An 18,973-nucleotide genomic window follows, 5' to 3' on the forward strand; every position below is an offset into this window, starting at 1 on the left:
GGGGTTTTCCAGGCTCCTGGTATTGTTGACCTCACCTCAGGATAGGTCATTAATATCTGATCAGTCAGGGTCCAACACCCCTACCAGGCAGCTGTTCCTTGTAGCTTTCAAAGTTGGGATTTAAGCTTTAGTGCTCATGCACACGACCGTATGTATTTTGTGGTCCTCAAAAAACGGATGATGTCCCTGTGCATTTTGCAGAACGGAACAGCGGGCCCCTAATAGAACAGTGCTATCCTTGTCCGTAATGAAGACAATTTTTTGCGGAACGGAAATTCGGACATAGGGAAATGGAATGCACATGGAGTCATTTCAGGTTTTTTTTGCGGACCCATTAAAATTAATGGTTCCGCATACGGTCCGCGAAAAAAATGAATGTACACGAAAAGAAAATACGTTTGTGTGCATGAGCCCTTAGTCTGGGCTTCTGATGAGAAATCCTTTGGGTGGCTTGTAAGGTGGTGGAATAACCTCTTCGAGACATGTTTGGGACTTCTGCCAATTTTTTTTACTGTGTCTCCAAAGACTGGGAGTTTGTTTGATGCATTTTATATTGAAATGTACTTTAATCCTTTCTACCCAAGGTCAATTTTTACCCTCCTGTCAAGGCCATTTTTTGCAAATCTGACATGTGTCAGTCAATATGGTAATAACTTAGGAACACTTTTACTTATCTAAGCCATTCTGAGATTGTTTTCTCATGACACATTGCACTTCGTGAATCGTCATAAATTTGAGTCAATATATTTCACCTTTATTTATGAAAAATCCAAAACTTACCACAAATTTGGAAACATTCGCAATTTTTAACATTTTTATTTCTCTACTTTTAAAACAGAAAGTGATACCTCATAGAAATTGTAGTATTTAAGCAAGTGAGAGGCAGGGTTAGTCACTTGCCTAGTAGTAGGGTTTGAAGTTGGCAGCATATCTGAATTGGAGGAATTAATGGCAGCAGTGAGGGCTGCGGCTGTGCAGCATGGCTCAGAATGGCTGCAGCAGTCACTTCAGGCGGCGCTACAAGGGATAGAGCGGTCTACGGTGGATCTATCAGTGCGAGCTCATGCCCGGAGGTCTCTCCCTCTGGCGTGCTGGAGTCCTGAGGTGACCCCCAGGGTTCAGCGCCGCTTGCGGAGCCCCAGTAGGGACCCTCCGGTGTGGTCGGCAGCAGACACAGTATCTGGCCCTCGTCACAGAGGGAGGAATCTGTTACGGTGGCGGGGACCAGCTGGAGAGAGGCATGGATGTGAATTCAGGCAGCAAGCAGGTCCCTCAGAGTGCAGAGGAGCGGCTTCTTCTATGAGGGGCCATGGCGATGGTACAATCAGGGAGAGTAGATCAGCGTTGCGGCCCAGGGGTAAGGGCTGGCAGCTGCCGCCAAGACCTTCGCCACAAGTTACAGCGGCCGCTGGGAGGTCCTCTCAGGAACGGCCTGGTGAGTGGACTTCAGTGGTACGGCATGGGGATGTTCAGGGGGGGTTAGTGGGGAGTGGTGCAGGTCTAGCTGGGGAGGAGAGTGCTGGGGGTTTAGCGTGGGAGTTGGTAGCGGGGTTGTTGGCTCTGGTGTCGCGCTTGGGGACTGGAGCTGGGGTTTCTCCAGTGACGGTTTTGGCACCGGCATTGGGTTCATCGGTGGAGAATCAAGGTTCAGCAGTTGGCAGGCTGGGGCTTGCATCAGACAGGGCTGAGGTGGCGGGGTCTTCCTGTGGGGTGGCAGGAAGTAGCGAAAAAACGGTGGTAATTGAGAATGTCAGGTTGGCAAACGCAGCGAGAGGGGAAGTGTATGTGTGCTTTAAGGGGCTCCTAGGGGCCCATTTAAAGCAGGAGGTTAGGGAGAAGATTTGGAAGGATGAATATGTTGAGATATTTTCATTGCTTCCTCTGGAGAAGTTTAATCTAGATAGAGTAAAACCAGATGAGAGCAAGAAGGAGGAAGAGGAAAAGCGGCGGTACTGCTTGATACCGCGTACGTTCATGAATTGGCTTCAGGCTTTTGCGATACTGGCAAGTGTAGTGGGAGAGAAATTTCCGGAACATTGCGCGGCGCTGTTTTGCTATATGGACGCCATTGGTGAGGCTTTCCGTGTGTATGGGGAAGTAGCTTGGCTCAGATATGATGAACAGTTTTGTCAGAGGAAAGCGGTGCGGCCTAGTATTAGATGGTATTGCAAAGACATTATTGTTTGGATGCGTATGATGGCGGCACCGAAAGCAGTGATGCACCCCTTTCATGGGGGGGCCAGGGGAGCCTCGGCTTCGGAGTCATCGGCGGGGGGAAGGAAAGGGTGTTGCTGGCAATACAACGAATTGCTGATTGCCGATTCAAACATGAATGCTCCGGATGTGGAGGCGCTTACAGTTTTTCCCGTTGTTTCAAGCGAGGTAGGGGGAAAGGATTTGAGGCTTCGCAGAAGAGGAATGACAGTGGAGAGGATGGATGTGATGTCGCCATGTCGCCATTCTTAGAGTATCCAAATAAAGAGGGGGGTGCACTGTTGCGCTCGGGTTTTACAGAAGTTTTTCTGATTCCTTGCGAGTCAGTTGGTTCTAAGTCGGTAGTGAGGAATTTGGTGACCAGGCCAGAGGTTGTGAGGCAGAAGTTAGAGAAGGAATTGAGAGCGAGTCGCATAGCGGGACCATTTTCAGTACCTCCTTTGCCAGATTTGCAGGTGTCTCCCCTTGGTTTGGTTCCAAAAAAGGAGGCGAACAAGTTTAGGCTCATCCATCACCTTTTGTATCCTGCTGGGAGTTTTGTTAACGATGGGATTGAGTGGGAGTTACTGTAGCTCATGTGATGTGCCATATTTGCATTTTTTTGGTAATATCTCAGGAACAGTACGTGCTAGAGAGCTGTGACCCCCACAAGATTTCTTTCCAGGTAGCAAGGAATGTGTACACAAAGTTACGTTGAAATCGATGGTTGCATTTTTGAGTGATCGCGGAACATACATACATAAATACATACATACATACGTCCTTCTTTATTTATATAGATTTATGCCAGTCCCCTGGTATAAATATATTGAGAAATATGGTACTCAGGATGAGTAAAGTAAAGTGAGTGGGGTTAAAAAAATGTTTATTTAAAAAAATTATTTTACTTAATAAAAAAAATCAGCACAAGTTTTATAGGGGCATGCAAAATTTTGCTATGGGGCTCTACAATATTTGTATACACCCTTGGTTATATAGTAATGCAATGATCAGAACTGGCTCTGGTGGTCTGTCAAAGTGGGTGTAGTCTACCTTCAGTGCCCCAAAAGATCTCTGATAACACCACGCAACAAAAAAAATACTTTTCGTCTGCTACTAGGCAAAAAAACATTTGTCCTATACTAAATCGAGTGTGCAGATTACAAATCTGAAGTCAGAATTGTTGTAACACATCACGAAATTTTGCTATGCATAAGTATGCCTAAATGAATTAAGCACTTGGAAAGCATTGAATAATTTTGAACAGAACGAGTTTTACTCCAACAATTACCTGATCTACATCAAAGTTTGCGTAGTGAAAATGTAATAGAATAGCAAAATTTCAAAAAGTCTTGTTTTTTAGTTTAAAAGTCTTACTTGAGCAAGGTCCAGTACTGTTAAAAGTGCTTCAGCCATCTGCTTTTGTGTTTGTGAACGGTCATATTTTCTGTTGCAAAAACCAGCAGTAGTCCCCCATCATGTTGGGATTCCAGCAGCCTTGATACCTGTTCTCCATTGTAGATGCATTAGTTTGTTGATTTCGGGGCCAATAAAAATTCCAGCCTTTATTTTAGCATCAGTTTTCAGTGTGCTAAACTTCTCCTTCAAATACTGGAAACCATTTCCATCACTATCAAGTGCAATTACAAAATTTTTCATTAAACCAAGTTTAATGTGAAGTGCTGGAAAATAAACTTGAAGTAGATCGACCAGTGATTTGTGTTGTACATTGTACTGACCAACTGTGTGCTCGACTCTGAGAGGCCACTGTCTCATTTTGGAATGATTGTTGTCATCACGACTGTTCCGTAAGCACAATAAACACATATGCTTTGTGTACCCTAACTGTAGGCCAAGCAGCAGTGCTACCACTTTCACGTCAGCGCAAATTTTCCATTTATGTTGTAAGTATTGATGATCGAGCACCAAAGTATTCGGGTGTTCGGCCTGAACACATTGCTATATTCGTGTGCTCAGCCGAGCACCCAAGTATAATGGAAGTCAAAGGGAGACAATCAGGCACCCCCTGCTCTGAAGAGGGGAGGGTGCCTGGTCCATTGGAAAAGGTCAGAAAGTGACAGAAACACCACCGAAATGGATCGGGAACAGCATAGGGACGGTGTCTGGATGCATATTGGACTCCCAGGTCGCTGCTGGGAACCATGTTGTCCGAGTTGTACGCCACTTTTACAGACTGACAAAAATACTCGCAAAACCCCCCAAAAAATAAATTTTACAGGAAAAATGGGCCTCATTCGCATTGTGGTACAATTGTTCAGGTAGTGGGACTCCTACACTCATAAAGCCTATGCACTGGGTGAAAGGGCTGCCAAAAATTACAAGGAACCGACACTCCAAAACACCCTTTGTTACACATAAAGGAGGGCATGATACACATCCTTGAAAAATTATGCTTGATGGCCTGCTGGTGACCCTCAAAAACATTTGGAGCAAGGGCCTGCTGATCTGACCAACTAAAACCTTAGGGGCGAAGGCCCGCTGCCGCATTGGTGACTCTAGATAACCTCTGGACGATTGCACGTTCCCGTGACGGCGACGATCCATTTGGATGTCTGCCCTATCAACTTTCGATTTTCTTTTCTGCGCCTATCATGCTGATAATGGGTAACGGGGAATCAGGGTTCGATGCCGGAAAGGGAGCTTGAGAAAGGGATACCACATCCAAGGGAGGTCAATGGCTGAAATCTGATTGGCTGTTGTTGCCTTGCCCCTATTTTTTCCTAATTGTGAACCACCCAGAGAGGGTGGGTCAAGTTATCAAAGCTCAAGATTCCAAGGAAGGCAGCAGGCGCGCGGCAATTACCCACTCCCGACTCGGGGAGGTAGTGACGATAAATAACAATAAAGCACTCCTAAGCGGCCCTACTATTGGAATGAGTACAGTTTCCTTTAACGAGGATCTATTGGAGGGAAAGTCTGGTGCCAGCAGCCAACTTGCTCCCGGCCTCCACAACGTTCACCCAGTGTGCCATCATGGTGAGGATTGTGTTGACCAGACTCTTGGCTACTGAGACTGGACTTGTAGGTGAGGGCCTGCTGCCGCTTTGTTGACTCTAGATAACTTCTAGGTGATCGCACGTCCCCGTGACGGCGACGATCCATTTGGATGTCTGCCCTATCAACTTTGGAGCAATTTTTCAACAAGGACCTTCTGGTATAGCACCGTTTTGCTTGTCCTCTCCACCAAAGAAATGAGAGATGAGAAGGGCGAGGGCCTGCTGGTGAGCTGACCCTGTAAAACATTATATGCGAGGGCCTGCTGCTGAGCTGACCCTCTAAAACATTAGGGGCAAGGGCCTGCTGGTGAGTTGACCCTGTAAAACATTATATGCAAGGGCCTGCTGCTGAGCTGACCCTCTAAAACATTAGGGCGAGGGCCTGCTGGTGAGCTGACACTCTAAAACATTATATGCGAGTGCCTGCTGGTGAGCTAAAGCTCTAAAACATTATATGCGAGGGCCTGCTGGTGAGCTGACCTTGTAAAACATTATATGCTAGTGCCTGCAGGTGAGCAGACACTGTAAAACATTATATTTCAGTGCCTGCAGGTCAACTGACGCTCTAAAACATTATATGCGAGTGCATGCTGTTCAGCTGATCCTATAAAAAAAATTTAGTTGAGGGCCTGCAGTTGAGCTGACACTATTAAAAAAATTAGATTGGAGAGAATATATACAATCTGGATGAGGAGGAGGAGGAGGAGGAGGAGGAGAAAACAAGATTCAACCATATACTTTTTTTTGTGGTGGAAAAGGTGCATGGGAATACACTACAGTAGATTCAGTACATTAAAAATGATAGATTGAAATTGCCTTTATGTTTATCATCAGGTCAGCTCTCCCCTGGTGGAGTTAAGAAGTCAGGGCAGGGGCAGATCCAGGCCTTGTTCATTTTTATCTGAGCCAACCTGTCAGCATTGCTAGTGGACAAGCGGATATGCTTATCTGTTATAATGCCACCAGCAGCACTAAATACACTCTCAGACAAAATGCTGGCGGCAGGGCAGGCCAGCATCTCCAAGGTGTAGAGCGCAAGTTCATGCCACATGTCCAGCTTGGACACCCAGTAGATGTAATGCACTGAGGGATCATTTAGGACGCTGACACGGTCTGCTATGTATTCCTTCACCATCTTCCAAAACTTTTCCCTCCTTGTACCACTAGGCCGCACTTCAGGGTGAGGTTGCTGGTGGGGTGTCATGAAAGTGTCCCATGCTTTGGAAAGTGTTGCCTTCCCTTTGTTTGAACTGCTGTGTGTTCCCCTTGTCTCCCTGCCTTGGTTGCCTAAGGAAGTACGGACTCTGCCGCCCGCATTGTCAGATGGAAAATTTTGGAGCAATCTCTCAACAAGTACCTTCTGGTATTGCACCATTTTACTAGTCCTCTCCACCACAGGAATGAGAGATGAGAAGTTCTCTTTGTAGCGGGGGTCGAGAAGGGTGAACACCCAGTAATCCGTGTTATCTAAAATGCATATAACGCAAGGGTCGTTGGAAAGGCAGCCTAACATGAATTCAGCCATGTGTGCCAGAGTACCAACAGGCAAGATATCGATGTCGACATCAGGATGATTCTCCATCTCCTCATCCTCCTCCTCTTCTGCCCATCCATGCTGAACAGATGGAATTAAAGTTCCATGGGTACTATCCTCTATAGCAGAGGCAACTGTCTCCAGCTCCTCCTCCTCCACTTCATGGTCCAATTCGCGCTGAGAAGACGAACTGAGGGTTGTCTGGCTATCACCCTGTCTAATGTCCTCGCCCATTTCCTTGTCTGCCACATTCAGAGCATTGTACTTAATTGTGAGCAGCGATCGTTTGAGTAGACACAGCAGTGGGATGGTTACGCTGATAATAGCGTTATCGTCACTAACCATCTGTGTGGATTCATCTAAGTTTTTAAAAACCTCACAGAGGTATGACATCAATGCCCACTCCTCGCTTGTGAATAGTGGCAGTTGACTCGAAAGGCGACGACCATGTTTCAGCTGGTATTCCACAACTGCCCTCTGCTACTCACAAAGCCTGGCCAATGGCGGAAATGGGCACACACGCGGCGCGCCTTCACTAGTAGTTCTGGCAAATTGGGGTAGGTTTTGATAAACCACTGAAACACTAAGTTTAAGACGTGGGCTAGGCATGGGATGTGTGTCAGGTTGCCAAGCTCCAAAGCCGCCACCAAGTTACGGCCATTGTCAGACACAACCATGCCTGTTTGTAGGTTGAGTGGCGAGAGCCACAGCTCGGTCTGGTCCCTTATACCGTGCCACTGCTCTGCAGCAGTGTGCTGTTTGTCCCCTAAGCAGATCAACTTCAGCACGGCCTGTTGATGCTTACCCACAACAGTGCTACACTGCTTCCAGCTAGCGACTGATGGCTGACTGCTGCTGGATGTGGAAGAGGAGGAGGAGGCGGCGGAAGAGGAGAAGTGGGGGTTGGAGCCAGTAACATAGCTGCTGGCGGAGACCCTGATGGATGGATTGCGCCCAATCCTGGGCGTGGGTAGTACCTGTGCCATCCCAGGGTGCGACTCACTCCCGGCCTCCACAACATTCACCCAGTGTGCGGTCAGGGAAATGTAGCTTCCCTGGCCACAAGCACTTGTCCATGAGTTCGTGGTTAAGTGGACCTTCCCAGTAACTGCGTTGGTCAAGGCACGGGTGATGTTCTGGGAAACATGCTGGTGTAAGGTGGGCATGGTACACCGTGAAAAATAGTGGCGGCTGGGCACTGCGTACCGAGGGACGGCCGCTGACATCAGGCTGCGGAAGGCCTCAGTGTCCACTAGCCTAAATAGCAACATTTCAAGGGCCAGTAATTTCGAAAGTTGTGCATTTAGTGCTAGTGGGTGGGTGGGTGAGTGGGTATTTGTGCTTGTGGTCAAATGACTGTGTTATGGACAATTGGATGCTGCGCTGGGACAGGGAAGTGGATGTTGTTGCTGATGGTTCATGCAAAGGTCCAGGGGATTGGCCAGCAGTGCGTAACACAGGGGAAGAGGAGGCAGTGGTGTGACCCGCAGACCCAGATTGTGGACCCAAGCATTTGGCCCACTTATTAGGGTACTTAGATGCCATGTGGCGGATCATGTTCGTGGTGGTGAGGTTGCTAGTGTTCACGCCCCGGCTCATTTTGGTACGGCACAGGTTGAAAACTACCACTCTTTTGTCGTCTGCACTTTCATCAACAAAGCGCCATACTGCAGAACACCTACCCCTTGGCAAGGTAGATTTACGCATAGGGGTGCTCGGTGTAACGGTTGCAGGCCTGTTTGGTGTGGGCCGACTTCTCCCTTTTGCAACCCCACTGCCTCTTCCAGCCTGTTGCGGTGCGATCCCTCCCGCTCTGTGCTGCTGTCCTCGCTCGGCTTTTCACCTTCCCATGTTGGGTCAGTGACCTCATGGTCAACCACCTCTTCTTCCACTTCCTCACTCTGCTCATCCTCCTGACTTGACCTAACCACAACCTAAGTGATTGACAACGGTATCTCATCATCATCCACCTCGTGAACGAATGATTGCCATTCACCATCGTCATCTTCTTGAGACTGTGAAGGCTCAAGAGGTTGGGAATCAGGGCACAATATCTGAGGTCCCTCTTCAAGCGTGCTGGGCGCGAGGGCCAAATGTAATAGTGGCGCTGAAAAGAGCTCCTCGGAATATCCGAGTGTGGGATCCTCGTGGGAGGAAGAATGATCAGAGTGAGGATTCGGTTGACCAGACTCTTGGCTACAGAGACTGGACTTGGTGGAAGAGAAGGTGGTGCTTAACCGACTGGAAGCATTATCTTCAGCAATCCAACCGACCAACTGTTAGCACTGGTCCGACTTGGACAGTGTTGTCATGCGCCGCCCAGCTGTCACGGCCACGGTTTTGGCCGTGACTCCTTGGGAGCCGCATACTGTTGCCCGCGGTTTTGGGTTGTAGTGTCAACCGCAACTTGAGGCATAATGTAGTTGGCCTCAGGTGCGGTTGCCGCGGACAACAGCTATGTGTGCGGTTTCCTAGGAGTTGTGTGCGAGTATGTATGCACTTTTGTATGTCTGTGTGCACTCTGTTTTGTGTGTGGTGTGCACTGACATCTTCCCTTCACTGTGGTTGCCCGTGGCAACGTTTGGTTGTATCTGTACATGTGGTGGCAGTGTCCCGGCCTTCGGGCTGACTCCCAGGACACGCTTGCCACCCATGTCTTTGCCTGCGGCAACAGCCACAGTGTGTTTGTAGTTTTGACACTTCCCCTTTAAGTTATGTTTTCCCTTCTGTGGTATTGGAAGGGTTAACTTCCTTTCTGTGTGTCTGAGTCACGGGGTGTGTCTGATTGTTGGGTGTGGCCTCTTGGCCCTATAAAGCCTCAGTTGTAGGCAGTAGCCAGAGAGGGTGTTTCAGCCATGCTGGCTGTAGACATCCTCCTGGTTACTTACCAACTGCCAGTGGGGGCCAACCTTCTGGTCATAAGCTTATATATGTCCTTTGGTGTCTGAAGATGTGTTTGCTTTATGTTGTTTTATTGCACCTGTGGTCCTGGGTTCCCGTGTGTTGTATGTTTGTGTACTGAGTCCTGCTGTTTGTGGGCAGTACACCCACATGGGTTCCAGGCTTGGTTGTCTGTGGCAGGTCAGTGTGATGTTTGTGGCAAGTACCTGCCACTGCCACAGGTTGCAATTGTTCTCCCTTCCTTGCAGCTTGGCCAGTTAGACTCCTGTTCCTCCGTATCCAGAAGGAACAGGATGTCTTACTCTGACTCCTAGTCTAGGGACCGGCGGAGGGCGAGTAGGGATCCAAGGTTCCTGCGCATGGGTCCTCCTACCTTCAAGGTCGGCCCATGCAGGTAGGAGTTAGGGTCAGGTTAGGGACGCTGTTAGGAGGTGACCTGCTCCCTAATCCTGTTCGTCCTGGTCAAGCAGCGACCAACATCCTCCGGCACACGGCTGAGGGTTTCCCCCATCCTCAGCCGTGACACCAGCTAAGTTGGACATGAAGCTGGGTACGGTGGATGTTTTTTTTTTTTCTGGTCCACTGGCAGCAGGCACAGTTTCCTTGCGCCCAGAGCCACGGCCTCTGCGTGCACCATCAGCATCGCGCCCACTTCCTCGTCCCTTAGTGCTTGACTTCTTCATATTAATGGTTTTGGCACTAGATGATTGTTTTACAGTCCGCTACCAAGACACATTTTTCGGATGCAGGACAATATATCTCACGGAAACCCACAGAATATGGACACTATATTAGGCCCAGATTAGTTAAATTTTACCTAAAGAAACAGTTTTCGGATGGCGTACTGTATATGTCACAGAAAGCCACACACTTTGGACACTAGATTAGGCCCAGATAATTGGAATTTACCCTAAAGAAACAGTTTTCGGATGGAGTACTGTATATGTCACAGATGTGTATTACACGCACACACTACAAAGACAGTAGATGAGGGCTGGCTCCTGATTATTTAAATTTACGCTAAAGAAACAGTTTTCGGATGGTGTACTATATATGTCACAGAAAGCCACACACTATGGACACTAGATTAGGCCCAGATTATTGGAATTTGCCCTAAAGAAACAGTGTTCGGATAGCGTACTGTATATGTCACAGAAAATAATACACTATGGACACTAGATTAGGCCCAGATTATTGGAATTTACGCTAAAGAAACAGTTTTCGGATGAGGACTGCATATGTCACGGCTCACGGATGTGTTTTCAGGGCCGTCTTTAATATTAATTGGACCCTAGGCAAGAATTTACTTGGGCCCCCTGGATCCCGCCTTCACACACCCTAGCATGCAATCACGCCCTCCACCACAACACACAACACACAGTGAATGGGTCTGCATCCGAGCCGCCAAAACGGCGGCTCGGATGCGGACCCAAACAACGGCCGTGTGCATGAGGCCTAAGCACATGCAGTCTCAGGAGTGGTCCACACCACACCCTGCCTTGCAGCCTCACAGGAGTACAAGACCAGTATCTGCACACGTATGTATGGCATAATTGGGATGCACATAACACATGACATGACACAGGTCTTTACCAGGCTGCAGGCCAGCAGACACATTATTATTGCCACATGTGTCACATGCCACTACTGACTGTACAGCCATTCAGAGTTCAGACAGTTCACAGTTCCACTTCCTTCAGAAAAGCGAGCCTGCCGTGCACTCCAGCGACTTACAGATAGAGGCAGTGGCGTTGCTATGGCTGGTGCCACCCTTTGCTCAGGGGGGCCCTCATGGTGTGGTGTGGAGTGGTCATTTTTACTAAGGAATATAGTTTACCGTTTATGTCCAAAAGAGAAAAAAAGAAGTCACTAAGTCAGCTCCAATCAGATATCTGCACATAGACCAAGACTCTTGGTCTATGTGCAGATATCTGATTGGAGTTGACTTCTGATTTTCTCTTTTGCACATAAATGGTTAAACTATATTCCTTAGTAAAAATGACCACTCCACACCACATCATGTGGGTCTTTATTTATGAGAGCCCTCCTGAGCAAAGATTAGTAAATGTGGCCGGGTGGCCCCAGGCCACAGTTCAGCAGACAGAGAGAACCCAACCCCTTATGTCTCCCGTCTCTATAATAATCCCCCACTAATGGGGTTATTTAAATTACTGGTGGATTATTAGAGAGACGAGAGACATAAGGGCTTCTCTATGTCTGCTTAACTGTGGGCTGGGGCCACAATTATTAATCTTTGCTCAGGGGGGTCCTCATGGTGTGGTGTGGACTGGTCATTTTCACTAAGGAATATAGTTTAACCATTTATGTGCAAAAGAGAAAATAAGAAGTCAGCTCCAATCAGATATCTGCACATAGACCAAGACCAGTCAAAATTTCTAATATAAATAAAGTCAATATGCGTGCAGCTCTAGCCTCTACCTACCTACCTCCTCCTCCTGGCGCGGCAGTGGCAGGTCTGCCTGTGTAAGGTGAGTGATTCACTGGTGGTCACGTGAGTCGGTCACTCACCACCCAATCCCTTTAGCTCCGGAGGCGGAGACTTAGTCCCTGCTGCTGGCTGCTCCACCGCGGCGCCACTCACCACACACCCCCTTTACCAACCACGTGACGGCGCCGACGACGTGCTTGCTTGTAAGTTGTTCTGAAGAAGACTGCATAGTGAATCGGGAAACGGAGCTCCCTTGGGCCCCCAGGAGCAACTGGACCCGGGGCAGCTGCCCCTTTTGCCCTGCGGCAAAGACGGCCCTGTGTGTATTACACGCAAACACTACAGAGACAGTAGATAAGGACTGGCCCCTGATTATTTGAATTTACGCACTCAGAAACAGTTTTCGGATGGTGTACTGTATATGTCACGGATGTATATTAAATGCACACTATAGACAATAAATGTGGCGCTGATTATTTGAATTTACGCAAAAAGACACAGTCTGCGGATGATTTATAGTATATGTCACTAATAGGTATTAGAGAAAAATATCTTGCTGCTGTCAAACACACACACAGTAGTCCTTAAAAGGACTTTGAGGTCTTTGAAAAGCTTTTGGTAGTAAAAACAGCAAATTTCTCTCCCTGCACTATCTGTCCCTTCCTCAGCACAGATGTCCCTGAGACTGATCAATTTAGCGCAGGTAAAAATATATTGCTGCTCTAAAACACACACACAAACACACAGTAGTCCTTAAAAGAACTTTTGGGTCTTTGAAAAGCTTTCTTCAAATATTAACTGAGAATTTCGCTCCCTACACTGGCTTCCCCTTTCCTACCCTCTGTTCTCCCTGACTATGATTGATCCGAGCACGTGTCATCGGGTGCTATATAGCACCCGATGACGCGTTCTGGCCAGCCAATCACTGTAATGCCAGCAGCCAACATGGCTACTGGCATTACAGTGATGGCAGTACTTACCTGCACGTTTATTGGCTGCTTAGCAGCCGTGAAACGCGTGGGGAGGAGTCTCGAGCATGGCGCTCGAGCACATGCGGTATTCGGCCGAGCATACTCGCTCATAACTAGTTCTGAGAATTTTATCATTTTCAAAATCACCTCCATAGAAGCATGGGTCTCTTTCATTCCAACTGCATGAGCCAATGGAACAGATGGTTTTTCATTACCATTGTGCAACAAGACAGCTTTCAAACTTGTTTTGCTAGAGTCTATGAATAGCCTCCATTCATCGGGAACATGTGTACAGTCGTGGCCAAAAGTTTTGAGAATGACACAAATATTCGTTTTCACAAAGTTTGTTTCAGTTGTTTCTGTGATGTAGGGAAATATAATTACACGCACTTCATACGTTTCAAAGGCTTTTATCGACAATTACATGACATTTATGCAAAGAGTCAGTATTTGCAGTGTTGGCCCTTCTTTTTCAGGACCTCTGCAATTCGACTGGGCATGCTCTCAATCAACTTCTGGGCCAATTCCTGACTGATAGCAACCCATTCTTTCATAATCACTTCTTGGAGTTTGTCAGAATTAGTGGTTTTTGTTTGTCCACCCGCCTCTTGAGGATTGACCACAAGTTCTCAATGGGATTAAGATCTGGGGAGTTTCCAGGCCATGGACCCAAAATGTCAACGTTTTGGTCCCCGAGCCACTTAGTTATCACCTTTGCCTTATGGCACGGTGCTCCATCGTGCTGGAAAATGCATTGTTCTTCACCAAACTGTTGTTGGATTGTTGGAAGAAGTTGCTGTTGGAGGGTGTTTTGGTACCATTCTTTATTCATGGCTGTGTTTTTGGGAAAAATTGTGAGTGAGCCCACTCCCTTGGATGAGAAGCAACCCCACACATGAATGGTCTCAGAATGCTTTACTGTTGGCATGACACAGGACTGATGGTAGCGCTCACCTTTTCTTCTCCGGACAAGCCTTTTTCCAGATGCCCCAAACAATCGGAAAGAGGCTTCATCCGAGAATATGACTTTGCCCCAGTCCTCAGCAGTCCATTCACCATACTTTCTGCAGAAGATCAATCTGTCACTGATGTTTTTTTTCGAGAGAAGTGGCTTCTTTGCTGCCCTTCTTGACACCAGGCCATCTTCCAAAAGTCTTCGCCTCACTGTGCGTGCAGATGCGCTCACACCTGCCTGCTGCCATTCCTGAGCAAGCTCTGCACTGGTGGCACTCCGATCCCGCAGCTGAATCCTCTTTAGGAGACGATCCTGGCGCTTGCTGGACTTTCTTGGACGCCCTGAAGCCTTCTTAACAAGAATTGAACCTCTTTCCTTGAAGTTCTTGATGATCCTATAAATTGTTGATTGAGGTGCAATCTTAGTAGCCACAATATCCTTGCCTGTGAAGCCATTTTTATGCAACGCAATGATGGCTGCACGCGTTTCTTTGCAGGTCACCATGGTTAACAATGGAAGAACAATGATTTCAAGCATCACCCTCCTTTTAACAGGTCAAGTCTGCCATTTTAACCCAATCAGCCTGACATAATGATCTCCAGCCTTGTGCGATTACTGAAATGATCTCAGCAGGTCCTTTAATGATAGCAATGGAATGCAGTGTAAAGTTTTTTTTGGGATTAAGTTAATTTTCATGGCAGAGAAGGACTATGCAATTCATCTGATCACTCTTCATAACATTCTGGAGTATATGCAAATTGCTATTATAAAAACTTAAGCAGCAACTTTTCCAATTTCCAATATTTATGTAATTCTCAAAACTTTTGGCCACGACTGTACAATCTAACTCCATCATAAGACCATTTACATCAGTACAGAAACAGACATCGCTTTCCATTGCATAGTATGCAGCTAACTTGGTGTGTCGATGACGAAAGTGTTAAGTTGTGGTGCCTCGTTGTAGCAAATTCCAGTCTAGAAGCTAGGAGTGCTGACTTTTCTTTAGATAATGACCGATCTCTTACCAGATCATCTAAATCTGATTGGCTCAGCAAGTGCGGCTGACCCTCCAGTTGTTCTGGATCAGGAAATACATTGTGACAAACAACATCCTCTTCTTCATCAGGATCAGAACCGTCTGTTTCAATTGCCATTCCTGCTGTGGGAGAGTCAGGCACTGGATTCTCTATATCGTGTGGTGCTGGTTTAAGAGCAGACTCACAGTCAGGATACACAATTTGTGACTTGTTTCTATTTGAATATCCGGCGATTTTAGTCATGCAAAAGTAATAGTCTGAATGGTGATTTTTCTGCTCACGCCAAACCATAGGCACTGCAAAAGCCTTTCCTTTCCTTTTACCATTCAACCACTGGGTTATCCCAGAGTAACACACAGTGCAACAAACATGAGGTGCCCAGCTTTTATCTTGAGCTCCAATTTTACAGTCAAAGTAATACTTGTAAGCAAGACGCACTCGCTTTGTCAGATTCTTGCGCTGATCTTAAGTAGTGTATTTGCCACATATGTAGCAGAAATTGTCTGGATCATTAACAAATTTGCGTTTATCCATCTTAAGTTTCAAAACTGATAGCACTATAACAGATCACTTTATTAAAAACTGTCCAGTTTGCCTTATATACTTACTGCTGACATCAGCCTGAGTGCGTCCGGACAGGTCTGGACATGTCCATTGGAATATTTCCAATATAATGCATTAATATTATAACTGAATAGGCTTTGCATGTATAACTTAAAATCTAGATGTGTCGGGCAAATTCCGAGTTCATATTTGGAATCAGCGCGCTCATTTTAGTATAAATCACGTTTTTCTCTCAGTAGCAAAATCATTGTTGCGCAGTGTAATGGCTAATTCATTGCTAAAAGGGGATTGTTTTTACTATAAAGGGTTAATGTCATATATTTCATGCACTGTGTGTTCCACTGAAGTAGGAAGTAGTTAACTTTGGCAGTTCTAGATAGATTGCCAGGATGATGTGCTGGTTATGCCCCTGTCTGGTCAGTGCTTGTCTAGTTTAGAGTTCAGTCTGGCTTGGGATGTGGGTGAAGCTACAGCTTTTTAGCCTAGCAGAAGCTGATGGCAAGGAAACAGGATTTTTCGCCTGGAAAAACGCCATTCCTGTCGAGTGAGAATCTGTCAGAGCAAAGGCAGTTGTGCTAGGATAACCCCTGATGGAAAAGAGAACAGAAAACTTTTTAGGCTCTGCAGCAAAGGAAAAGCTCATTTATGGCTATGAACTTTGCCGCTTGTGGAGAGGGTGTATTGCTTCGGCGCCTACCACACTTATATAACAAATTGGCTGTCCAGATTAACATCTGCACCCCACTCTGGGAACTGCAGTACTGATTGTGTGAGTTTTGCGCATCTTTGGTCAATTTGTAAAGATTACCAAATGTTTAGAGAGACTCAGAGACAGTTATTACCATCATTGCTGCTGCCTATACATAGCCATTTGGCAAAGCAAGCTCTGGGTTATACCTGAAAACTGTGCCTATTGCTGCTATCTGTACTGCGTCTCTTAATATCCTCAGTAAAGAGACTGTTCTTTGTTATCACTAAACTGGGCATGGTCATTGTCTCCACCATCCACCAGCCCCTGTTCCTAACAGGGGCTGATGGAAGAAAGGGTGCAACCACCATTCACTGAATGCCCCAGGGAGCCACCCTGAACTGTGAGTATTACTACCACCATCATAGCCACTACCATGCCTCTCATTCTCGCCTCCCCTCTAAGTTGCTGCACACTGACACGTCAGGCCCAGTAGGGCATCAGAATGCATAGGTGTGGGGGCACAACATTGCTGATAAAGGTGAAGTCAATAGTCTTGAAATTGAGCCACCCTTCTCACCAACAGGAGTGAAGGAGTATATCAGCTAGAGACTGAGTGCTTCTGTGAAAGGCTGGGTCATACTATAGGAAGTAGCGCAGCAATGTAGAGGCCATTGGTGGGTATAAAGTGGTCTCTTCACATGTCTCTTCATGACAGCAGCTCGAGAGTGTTTATCCCTGCAGATATATGTGCAGTACCCTGGAAGAACTACTGCAAAAGGGTTTATTAACAGAGTTAATGTAATGTTTCTTGAGTTAAATGTTGTAATTTGTTATGTATATGCACTTAATAGCACAGTATGGACAACATATGGTTAAACAATTTGGCAAACTGTGTTAAGTTTTCAGCGTGATGTATCAGGTCTGCCCTTGGCTAGTTAGAGTTAGAGAGTCTAGTCTGAAGCAGTTTGGAGGAAAGACATGTATGAGAGACCTCCTGCACAATGAGACTAAAGTTAGAAGAACCCTAGTCTCTGAGCATACAACTGCCCAAAAAGCACCCATACTACCAGAGTACTCAAGAGAGAATTAGATCAGAAGATTTAGAATTAGAGTTGAGCAAACACCTAGATGTTCGGGTTCAGGGAATTCGGCCGAACTTTAAAAAAAAGTTTGGGTTCGGGACCCGAACTTGATCCGAACTTGGACCTGAACCCCATTAAAGTCAATGGGGACCCGAACTTCACTTTATTATTTTCCGTTATAACATGGTTATAATGGAAAATAATAGTATTAGCTTTTTCAGATCTGAGTTTTAACGATCGTGAAAACTCAGATCCGACAGTATATTCTAACACAGAGAGAATATACTAAGAACTATGTACATAACTGCCCCCTGCTGCCTGGCAGCACCCGATCTCTTACAGGGGGCTGTGATCCACACAATTAACCCCTCAGGTGCCGCACCTGAGGGGTTAATTGTGCGGATCTCAGCCCTCTGTAAGAGATTGGGTGCTGCCAGGCAGCAGGGGCCAGACCCCCCTCCCTCCCCAGTATTAAAATCATTGGTGGCCAGTGCAGCCCCCCCTCCCTCCCTCCCCAGTATTAAAATCATTGGTGGCCAGTGCGGCCCCCCCACCCCCCTATTAAAATCATTGGTGTCCAGTGCGGCCTCCCCCCCACCCCTAATTAAAACCATTGGTGGCAGTGGCCACAGGTTAACAACCCCCCTCCCCCCCATCATTGGTGGCAGCGGAGCGACAGTTCCGATCGGAGTCCCAGTTTAATCGCTGGGGCTCCGATCGGTTACCATGGCAGCCAGAATGCTACTGCAGTCCTGGCTGCCATGGTACCTTAGCACTTTTAGCAGTATTATACTTACGTGCGCTGTCTGTGGCCGGCCGGGCGCTCCTCCTACTGGTAAGTGACAGGTCTGTGGTAAGCAATGCGCCGCACAGACCTTTCACTTACCAGTAGGAGGAGCGCCGGCCGGCAACAGACAGCGCATGTAAGTATAATGCTGCTAAAAGTGCTAAGTAACCATGGCAGCCAGGACTGCAGAAGTGTCCTGGCTGCAATGGTAACCGATCGGAGGCCCAGCGATTAAACTGGGACTCCGATCGGAACTGCTGCTCCGCTGCCACCAATGATGGGGGGGGGGGAGGGGAGAGGCCGCACTGGACACCAATGATTTTAATAGGGGGGGCGCACTAACCACCAATGATTTTAATAGGGGGGGCCGCATTGGCCACCAATGATTTTAATACTGGGGAGGGAGGAAGGGGGGGGCCGCACTGGCCACCAATGATTTTAATACTGGGGAGGGAGGAGGGTCTGGCCCCTGCTGCCTGGCAGCACCCGATCTCTTACAGGGGGCTGAGATCCGCACAATTAACCCCTCAGGTGCGGGGTTAATTGTGCGGATCACAGCCCCCTGTAAGAGATCGGATGCTGCCAGGCAGCAGGGGGCCGTTATGTCCACAGTTCTCAGTATATTCTAACTTGAAGCATCACTATGGGAACGCCTCTGTGTTAGAATATACTGTCGGATCTGAGTTTTCACAATCTAACTCAAATCCGATGGTATATTCTAACATAGAGGCATTCCCATGGTGATGGGGACGCTTCAAGTTAAAATATACCATCGGATTGGGAAAAACTCAG

Source organism: Bufo bufo, chromosome 6 (genome assembly GCF_905171765.1).
Source record: "Bufo bufo chromosome 6, aBufBuf1.1, whole genome shotgun sequence".
NCBI lineage: Eukaryota > Metazoa > Chordata > Amphibia > Anura > Bufonidae > Bufo > Bufo bufo.